At 40.0% G+C, this 10038-nt stretch overlaps 1 long non-coding RNA gene across 1 annotated transcript; it reads left to right on the forward strand.

Annotated features, from left to right (window-relative positions):
- Positions 1-800: 800 nt before the first annotated feature.
- LOC141835779 (uncharacterized) lies at positions 801-1670 on the forward strand. The gene is made up of 3 exons (XR_012602425.1): positions 801-928; positions 1014-1104; positions 1613-1670. It is a non-coding gene; the product is annotated as an uncharacterized LOC141835779 (long non-coding RNA).
- Positions 1671-10038: the final 8368 nt, after the last annotated feature.

Below are 10038 nucleotides of genomic sequence, written 5' to 3' on the forward strand. Positions count from 1 at the left end.
TTCAATTTTATCATGATATAGATAGATACATTTCATACTATCAAAACTTTTATGTAATATATAAATAAAAGTATGAGACAGGAGTGAATAGCATTATAAAAAAAATTAGTTTAAAATAAATTTTCGAAATTTAACTAAGTATAGTTGTAAAGTACGGTAATAATAATAATATATATATATATATATATATATATATAAATATATATATATATATAGGATTATTGGATTCGGGTTTAAAACTCCGTTAGCCCGTTAGGAATACAGTAACCCCGATTCTTCTTCTTCCCCCTAGCCGCGCCCGACTTTCCTTCTTCCGCCCGTTCTTCTTCCGTTACACGGCGCGATTTCTTTCTCCAGCCACCCGCGACCGTTTTCCCTTCTTGAAACCGACGCCCTCTCCTCTTCCCCTTCAATTCATCGCCTGCAACCAGGGAGGGAGACGCCGCATGACACCGCGTGAAACCGCGATTTTCCCCTTTGCCCGACGCTGCTGTCACCGCGTTGAGACGCCGCTCGGCGCCTTTCCCTTATCCTCTGTGAAGGACACCACCGCCCGGCTGCCGCTTTCCCTTCTTCGGTTGTCGGACAGCCGCTCTGTCTCACCTGAGGGAGGTCGCCGCCGCCGACGTTGCTTCCTCCATTCCCGATCTTGGGAAGCGTCGGCCCGTCGGTCACGGATCGGGCGCCGCCGCGTGGAGAAGGAGCCAACACCGTCTCCCTCTCCCTCTCCTCTGTGACCTAGCCGAACCCACTGCCGCCGCACCTCCTTCCTCCATCAGCTCTGCTCCGCCGAGGTTTTGCCGCCGTGTGGGGAAGAGGAACGCCGGAGTCCTCTGATAGAGCCGTCGCCACTGTCCCCTGGCCGTGAGTAGGAGTCCACATGAGGAGGAAGACTTCTATTCCGGCATCTCTTGTCTCGCTTGGAATGGTAAGGATTTCATTGTTGATGAGACCCCCTTACCTATCTTTTGATTCGGTTTTCAAATTTATAATCGGAGCTTGCTGTTTAGCAGGTATCTTCGAGCCTCTAAGATTCACCAACTATCGGGTAGATAGATCAAGAAGATCATTAAGATAAAGAACGACTTCATGCTTAGTACTCATGTATGAACTTTTACGGTGTTGTTTATGCCTTAGCTCAATTTGAGAGATTTTTGTGATGTGTTTCATATGATACAATGGGCGTGGTGGAATATTGCCAATTGGAAGTTATTAATGTCATTTTTGTAGTTTATACGGTTCAACCATTTGAGCATGATTTTATTTAAACTAAATTGTGGTTTTCTTTTGGTTGAAAAGAGAAAGTTGGGTAGTCCTTCTAACAAGGAAAAATCTTGAAAATTAATCAGTGATGTAATTCATCATTTTGAAAGGAATAAACATAAGACATTGCTTTGAACATGAGGATAAGTAATCAAGAGAATTCCTAAACCAAAGGCATATCTCATAATTATGGGCAATTACAATAGGTATTATAATTAGGAGTTTGTCATTTAATTAAGAGTTAATTAAATGAATAGGAATATCTAGGATCGGACTTGATACAATTTAAATTTTTCATTAGCTAATCACCTTGATATGTAAATAGCTAAGTTTAAGTCTCGTGTTACAGGATATTGACCTGCTACCGGACTTCTAGACGGAGGTTCTTTTCTTACACGGACTATTTTGAAAGGCAGGTATCTCGACTTATCTTTGAGATATGTCATTTTGATGTGTATAGTTTTGCTATAACTAGTAGTAATTTTATGCTTTTATATCTGCCATGGTATGTTACTACTTGTTTCATGTTGTATATCATTTATATCTATTACTGGTTTAGGTTTCATATCATCTTGATACTTGCTCTTTATATATATATGTTCATCAGAGTAGTGATATACTGTTTCCTTACTGGGCATAGATTGGTAGGTATTGCACGCATTAGTGTCATGCACCATCCTTGCATGATTGCATACTAGCGATCATCGACTCCTTTGTAGTCTGAGTCCGTCGTTAGTTACATGATCTGCACACACTGCCACTCACGGGTTAGTGGTACATCAGGAGGGTGTGTGCAGTTGCTCTGTCAGGGCTCCGCTCGGCCGCTCAGGGGTAGTGGTGTCGCAGCGTGGTAGCATTACAGGGATCCCTCCTCTTTACTGTGAGACGAGGAGATGAGAGCTATGCTCCCCCATATACTTGGGGTAGGAGGATAGGTGTACTCCGCCAGCATCCTGTCCACTCGGTCATGCAGGAGCAGTGACGGCAGAGTGCACAGTTGTCATAGCCCTACCCACTCGACCTCACCATTGTCGGTGACGGTGGCTGACTGACGTCAGGGGTGACTATGTCATTGCATCATGTGCATACTGTATGGATTGCATTTATTATTGCTTGCTACATTTTGTTTGCTGCATATGTTTGACATGCACATACAGGAGGCTTTATGCATTTGCTTTGGCGACCGTGCATCTATTTGCATGGTTCGTGCCATTGTGTTGGTATAGATGATTCTGGTATGTACAACTTTTCCGTAGTTTCAGTGTGCATTTCTTACTGTACTGGCATGATTATTACTGCTAGATAGCTTATTATACATATCTACTAGATATCCGTTGAGTTTCTTGAACTCATCCCGTTGATTTTATTCTTTTCAGGTTGACGTCTGTCTGGAGAGCCACGCTGCTAGTCCCCTGTTGAGATGCATTCGACTATTTTGGTTTTGTTTACGTTATCAGTATCTACGTTTCAGAACTTGCTTTATACCGTGTGGATTTTCGTATTCATGTTTTGGTTTTGTCGTGCATGTTATAGAATACTAGTTGTGGACCTTATTCAAGTAGTTTAATTCTTGTTATGTATTTTGTCATGTATGGATTATGGCCGTGTAGGCCTTATTGTGGCCAGGTAGGCCTTATGATATATATGTATTCAGGGAAATGACAATTGTTACAGGGGAGATGCTGTCGAAATTTTCGGACAGCCGTCTTCCGGGGCATGACAATTTATTTGGTATCAGAGTGGAGGTTTTCGAGACTTTTGGTGTTTACGGATTTTCGGAGTTTATCTGATACCAATTTATTTTGGTATCAGAGAAAAAAGTATGCAATGCCTTTCAGTTTTGGTGCTTCGGATTTTTGGTTTAGAGTCGTTATTGCGACAAGGTCATGTTTTGGACTAGCGGCGACAGGACATCTCCAGACGACAATAGGTAAAATGTCTAATTTAGGAACTGTATACCTTTGGTAATACTTGGTAATAATGTTTCAGATATGACTCGAGGAAAACATGCTCCTGCACGGAGACGTGGTGCAGGACGGCCACGTAAGAGGACGTTCGAATCTCTGATGATCAAGCCACCAGAGGGGCCTACTGAGGTTGAGCCTGTCTCTCAGAGACAGACTTCTAAACCCTAAACCCTAACCCATGATTTTATTATGACTCTTGTAGTGGTGTTTGATAAGGATTTGGGTGATATCTGATTTATGATCTTACATTTTATATCATAAATACGTGTTGCTAGATGCTTCTGCATCATTCTCTTTGGCAAGAGACTTTAATTAAAGGTCGCGCGTTTTGACTTAATTCAGATTTATTAACTATGAGGGAAGATTACATTGTGTATTTATTGGATCTTTCCAACATGTCAATAAAGGACTAAAGGTTCTTAGGGAGTTCTCTCACAAGGATTAAATAGATTCTAAAGATCATAATCAGGTCATATGTCGATCAATGCGTAGGGAGTTATGCATATCAAGTTGGGTGGCCTTCCAACATCAAATTGATGTTTGAGGACCAATGAGGGACAATGACCAAGGAGAGCAAGGCTCAAGAAGTTTGTTGGAGAAAAAAATAATTATAAGATGTTTGAGGATTGTTAGGGATAACATGAGAAAAAGAAGAGATGGAAAAAAACTAAGGCATTAGCTTTTGGAATAATTAGAGTAGCATGAATTATTCCCCGACTGAAGGAAGTTAAAATCAAATTATGAGATAAAGAAGATATAAAAGAGCTTTAAATTTTGTTGTCGAAGTATATGAGTGTTATATTTTGAAAATTAACTGAGATTTTACTAAATATAATTAACGGTTAACTAATGGTTAAATATTGTCTTATTGAAATTATGATCAGATAAGAAATTGTCATTACTTGTTGGGAGCACAAGAAGTTTATTTGTCACGCTTCTGTTCAGCATAATACATGCAATTGTGCCTCTAAATATTTCCCAATGTGCGTGGTGGACTATGCCTCATGATCTCATAATCTCTCTTGTGAAGTGCCGACTTAGTCTCCATATGATTTGGTCTGAGCTTGGAGTAAAATCCCTTTGCCTTAGTCTCATAGTCGATCATCTCACAACCCCTTTGTTGGGAGTAGCTGTTGAAATTGATCGCAAAGGTATCGATTGAGGTGTTGATTAGTAGTGATGCAATTAGATACATTGTTAGTAATTGAGGTAAATCAGGTAGACTCTTACCTGTATTCCTTTGTTGTTGGCTAGGTTTGTTTTGGTTGGGGAAAATAATTTGACGTTTATAATAACAAAAGGACCTATTGATTGATTAGTTTGGAATGTGACTGAGATTACGTTATTGTAATTGTGTGCTGATAGTGACTTATAAAGATATTTTGATCTTGTAAATATTAGTCATACAAGGCTAATTGTGAGGAGATTGAGAGGACATTGATTTGGATAGGTAATATATTGAGGTTCTGTTTGATGATAAATTGTTTAAATTGAAAATTGGATAAAAATTTAAGGACTTTATTGGTTTAATTATGGTTACTAAAAATGTGATTAATTTCATGGTTGGGATGGTTTGTGGATGCATACATGTGATATCAAACAGTGGGTGATCAAGGATAGTGATATAACCATGTTTTCTTAGGGTTGGTTTTGATGCACTGGATTGTTACAAAGAATTAGATTTACCTTGTTCTAGTTGCTTGAGTTGTTCTGTTGCTATTGCTTTCTTATTTCAATGATTGCACATATGTAAGATCTCTAATGTATCTTCATGCAACATATTTTGTGTCTCATAGTTTATTATAGAGGTGATATGCCAATCCTTGAGATGCAGCCCCTAGTAAAAAAAAAAAATGAAACAAATAACAACAATAGCATAAATGTCCTGGAGGTGCTGAGTTTAGATTCTAGATTTTGATGGAATGGAAATTTCTGAATTGTATGGCTTCTGTTGTAAGGGATTCTGAACCTTGAGTTAATTGCTAGTAGCTCTTACAAATTTTCAGCTATTTAGAAGTTTGACACTAAGGTTAAGAAAAAAAAAATAGAAATGAGTTTCCAAGGTTCAGGAACTAAGTCAATAAAGCTGAAACTGAAGGAACTATTGTATATCCAGGTTGTTTATACACATTCTTGTAAATGAAAAGCTCAAGTAAACCCTTGTATTCTCATTAATAAGCAGTGTTCCCTCTGTCTAAGTTTCCCATGGTTAAAAATTTGGAATTTTATGGAATTTGAATTCTGAAACAACAACTAATCCAAGAATCAAAATCTGAAATTAAATTCAAGGAAATTAAGGAACTGGTTAATGGCAAGCTTAGAAAGAAGAAAACACCAGTTGTCACTAAAAGAATAGAAGTTTCACTTGAAGTTGTGGTTGGTCAAAGACTGGAATTACAATTGGATGCAACTCCTACATTCAGCTCCAAATTTCAAATTCAATAAAGCAGTTATTCAGAATTACAGATTGAATTTGATTCATTGAATCTGAATGCCTGAATTTGATTTCTGATTCCAGAAACAAATGCTTTTGATTTAGATGTTTGCTAGTGTGGCACTGCAGTTGTAGAAATTATAGGAATTGTACTCGAAAAAAAATTTGCTAAGAATAATGGAAGGTGGATTTAGAGAGGGAAAGCTGCTGGAAAGTCCATGCCTTAATCAGATTTCTAGTGAAGATAATTCATTTGTAGTGGTGATGATCTCTAAATATGAATGAAGTGTCCTCCAATTGATAAGCATTTTTCTCTTGTGCCAACTGCTCAGCATTACTTCGGATTGAAGCTCCAACTATTCTAGTGCTAAATGAGAGTCCTTGCTAAGCTCTCCTCTTCATGATTCACTCTGAAACTCCATTAACTAGGAATTTCTGAAACTGAAGCCTGAAACTGTTATTTGATTCTCTGCACCGAATCTGCATAAATTCTTTGAGATTGAATGTAAATCTGGTCTCTGGGAAGCCAAGTTCTTGTCACAACTCTCTAATCAGAAAAAAAAGTTTAGGTAGAGATCTTGTTCTCTAATTGTCAACTGGGGTATCATTCCTTGCCAAATCTTCTACTTCATTGATTTCTGAAACTGCAACTCTGAAATTTAGTATAGAAATTATCAAGTTTCTAACTAGAAACTATTCTAGTTGAGGCTCCTGATAATTCAGTGCTAAATATTGTTATAACCTCTGTAAACTCTTCATGATTCAGGCCGGAACTATTTCAGACTTTCAATTCTAAAACTAACATTCAAGGAGCTGGTTTCTAAAGTTGAATTTAGGAAACTAAAACTTGCTGCTGAGAAAGTTTGGATTGATGTATAAATTCCAACATGTTACGTATCAAGTTTCTATTGCGAGATTTGGATCAGTACAAATCTAAATGAACTACCTGATCTTTCATTACCACTTGATGCGCCTTGCTCCTCAAGTTTTTCATGATTCAAAGTATGATGTTTTAATGGATTTGAATTCTGGAATTCTGAATTGTAAACCTATTTAGTGTTGACTCTAAATGCTGATTATGGCCAGTAACAATTTGAATCAAAGCTCCTATTATTGCAGTGCTTAATGACACCTACTTCTGAGCTGAATTACAATGAATTCTACACTATCATTCATAGCTCTCTAAAATCTTTTGGAAATAGATTCACGAATCTGTTTGATGTATTGCTGATGTGTGGAAATCTTAAATCTTGATTGGTACTAAGGCATCTGAGCTTGTGGAATAGCTTCATTTGACTTGATTTGTATGTTAAGTATATAAGATTCAAGGTTTGAACAACAACTTGTTAAGTGATCTGAAAATTCAGATGTGTTGTGATGTTCTCTCTTGCTGACTCTGAATTCTGTTGGAGTTCACCACCACTAGCTTGGTACCTGTTATCAGAGTTCAGCAGGCTTCTTAGACTTCCTTATTGATGCTGGTGGACCTACAAGCTGCTCAGTTTGAGATCCTGGGACTATGTACAGTGCCTTGAACACTGTTTGTGCCAACTTTAGAATGGTTCTGAGAGTGATACGAGGTGCTTTTTGGAGTTCAGTTTGCTTAGCCACGTGGACTTTCAAGTGTCCTCTTTTGTATAGGGCCCTTACCCAGTACTGTAGTCCTACAACTCTCATTCACCATTGGGTTGTCAGTTTTATTTCTTTTCCTTTGTACCATGCTTTAACTTTTATATATTTCTGAGAGTTTCACCCACGAAAAGGGTGAAGAGATTTAGCCTCCGAGGTAAGTTAATTCCACGGTACATTGGGCCTTTCCAGAACCTGGAGAGGATTGGAGCAGTAGCTTACCGCCTAGCGCTACCCCCGTCATTGGCTGGTATTCACAACATTTTTCATGTGTCCATGCTGAGGAGATATGTACCAGACCGCACACATATTCTGTTGGATGTATCGGTCCTCATTCAGCCTGATGCTACATATGAGGAGGCTCCAATACGGGTTCTAGACCGCAAAGAGCATCAGTTACGGAGGAGGACCATCCGGCTCGTTAAAGTCGGATGACAGCATCATTCTGACGAGGAGACTATCTGGGAGCTTGAGGATACGATTTAGTCGGTTGCGCGCCGGCTTCTCCTTCTCCTCTTTGATCGCCGACCGCGTGGGATATGGCATCCGAGAACCCTAACCGTGGCGTCCTTTCTTCCTTCTTCGTGATCGCGCCGCCCTCTGTCGTCTGCTTCTTTCTCCCCGAGCACAGCAGCCACTCGATCGTCGCCTTCTTCATGCAAGCAATCAGAGAAGCTCGTCAGTTGGGCGTGAGCGACAAGGGAGATAGAAACCCTAGCCGAGTGGTTTTCTTCTTCCCTTCGCGCGACGTCGGCCTCTTCCTCTCTTCTTTGTTCAGAACGCTGCTTGATCAGGGGCTGTCGGTCGTTGTCGCCTGGCTTCTATCGCCGCTGGAGCACTGTCGAAGTGCCGCTCAATTGGGTTGTCAACCATGCCCTTGCTTTGCCGTAGTCGGAGCTGCTGTTGTGTCATGGCTAGAGCCGTTGCGTGTCAATGCCGGAATTGCTACCGGAGGAGTCGGTCCGGGAGCTTGTGAAGCTGCCAGAGTGTGTTTGTCGCCGACCACCGGAGCTACTATAGCTGTTGGTTGGTTTTGCTGTCGGATTGTATTTGGGGGTTTCCGTTGGAATTTATTGTCCAATCGTCGAAAATTATTTCTGGCCATCGGATAGATTGTCCGGCGGTTACCGATCAACTTCAGTCATCTAACGACCCTTCGTCATTCTCTCGAAAACTTATGAAGCTTTTGGAGAATTGTTCCATCATCACCGAAAATAATTTCTTGTTTGTCTGTTATCAGCGATCAAAGGTTGACTATCGAAAACTACAGCGGGAATATGATTTTCGATGATAGTTAGAAAGCCCCAGAACGATCGCGATAAACGTTGTTGCGTGGTTTCCGGAATAAGGCTTCTCTCGAATCGATCGTTATCGATCATCGGCTAGTACCGAAAATGATGACGCGACTCGTGGCTTCCAAAACCATCCAGACGAGAGCTTGGCCTGGATCACCAGTAGAAGCGGGATTTCGACAAAGGACCGCTCAATTGATGCTAACATCGCTCAACGTCATCATCCGCGAGGTATGCTTAGAATCATCTTTTATTCTAAAATTTTAATTTCTGTCATGCCTTGTACATGTTATTTCCTGTTTTGTCATGCGTGTGTTGTGATAATAATTAGATTAATTATTTATATATTTTCGCTGTGCACATTTGCGAAATGTGTAAATACGCGTATTGCACCGGGACGATCCCAATAATTTCATGATGCTTTTGAATTTCGTAAGACTTATGAGCTCTATCAATGGATGGAAAACATGGGACGTATTCATGAGATGACCCAACAATCCATTTTATTTTGTGAGATTTTCGATGTATGAGATATTGATTTTATGGATCATTTTCTTGTTTCATTTGGATTTGCTTATAAATTGTTAGCTGTTGATTATGTATCGAAATGGGTGGAGGCCTGATAAGTGGCTTTTGGATGGGATAATTTAGGGTTATATCATATTATTTTGATCATTTTTTGTATTATAAATTAGATTTTTAGTCCATTTCTCTAACTTGGATGAATTTGAGGTCTTCATTCTATTTCTTATTAATTTGAGATAATTTATGGGTATTAATTTACGGTATTTGATTTTGTAAAAAATTAAAATGAAGATAATACTTTTTGGATAATTACAATTAAGTTCAATTGTAAAGATTTGAAATTAAGCAAAGAAAATCAATTCAAAAACCCAAGGAAAAGCCCAATTTTAGAAAAAAAAAATCGATTTGGTTCAGGTCTGGTTTGAGTTTGGTTTGGTTCGGGCTCAATCCGATTCATTCTTGGTTAAAGCCGGCCGATTCAGCACGGGCATATAATCCTAATTTAGGTCCTGGCTAGGTTTTTTCTCTCTTTTGGGAATCGCGAGCACTATAGCTTCTCGCTCATGATTCCCAACGAGCTCCCGACAACTTCTTCTTCACCGCCATCTCTGTTCTTCCCGATTGGCATCAACATGGTTGTGTGCAGTAGCCGCGGTCGACGAGCGCCAATGCAACCATAGGAGCCTTCGCCGATGTGGTTCTGAATGCGACAGTTTCTTCATCTCCGTCGATCGTGGAAGGTTGTTGAGAGTGGGCAGCTCTAGCAATTGGCTGCCGACGACATTCTGCACAGTAGGGGTGCCAGCCATGAGTGGTTGCTTCGGCAAGCTCCCTATCCCTCCGCATCCATCGGAGCTTCGAGTAGAGGCCGACTTCGCCAATGTGGTTTCGAACGCGGGGGAGGTTCTGTTTGAAACTCCGATCATCC

Source organism: Curcuma longa, chromosome 10 (genome assembly GCF_044706935.1).
Source record: "Curcuma longa cultivar G26 ecotype Majalengka, Jawa Barat chromosome 10, ITB_CL_G26_1.1, whole genome shotgun sequence".
Taxonomy (NCBI): domain Eukaryota; kingdom Viridiplantae; phylum Streptophyta; class Magnoliopsida; order Zingiberales; family Zingiberaceae; genus Curcuma; species Curcuma longa.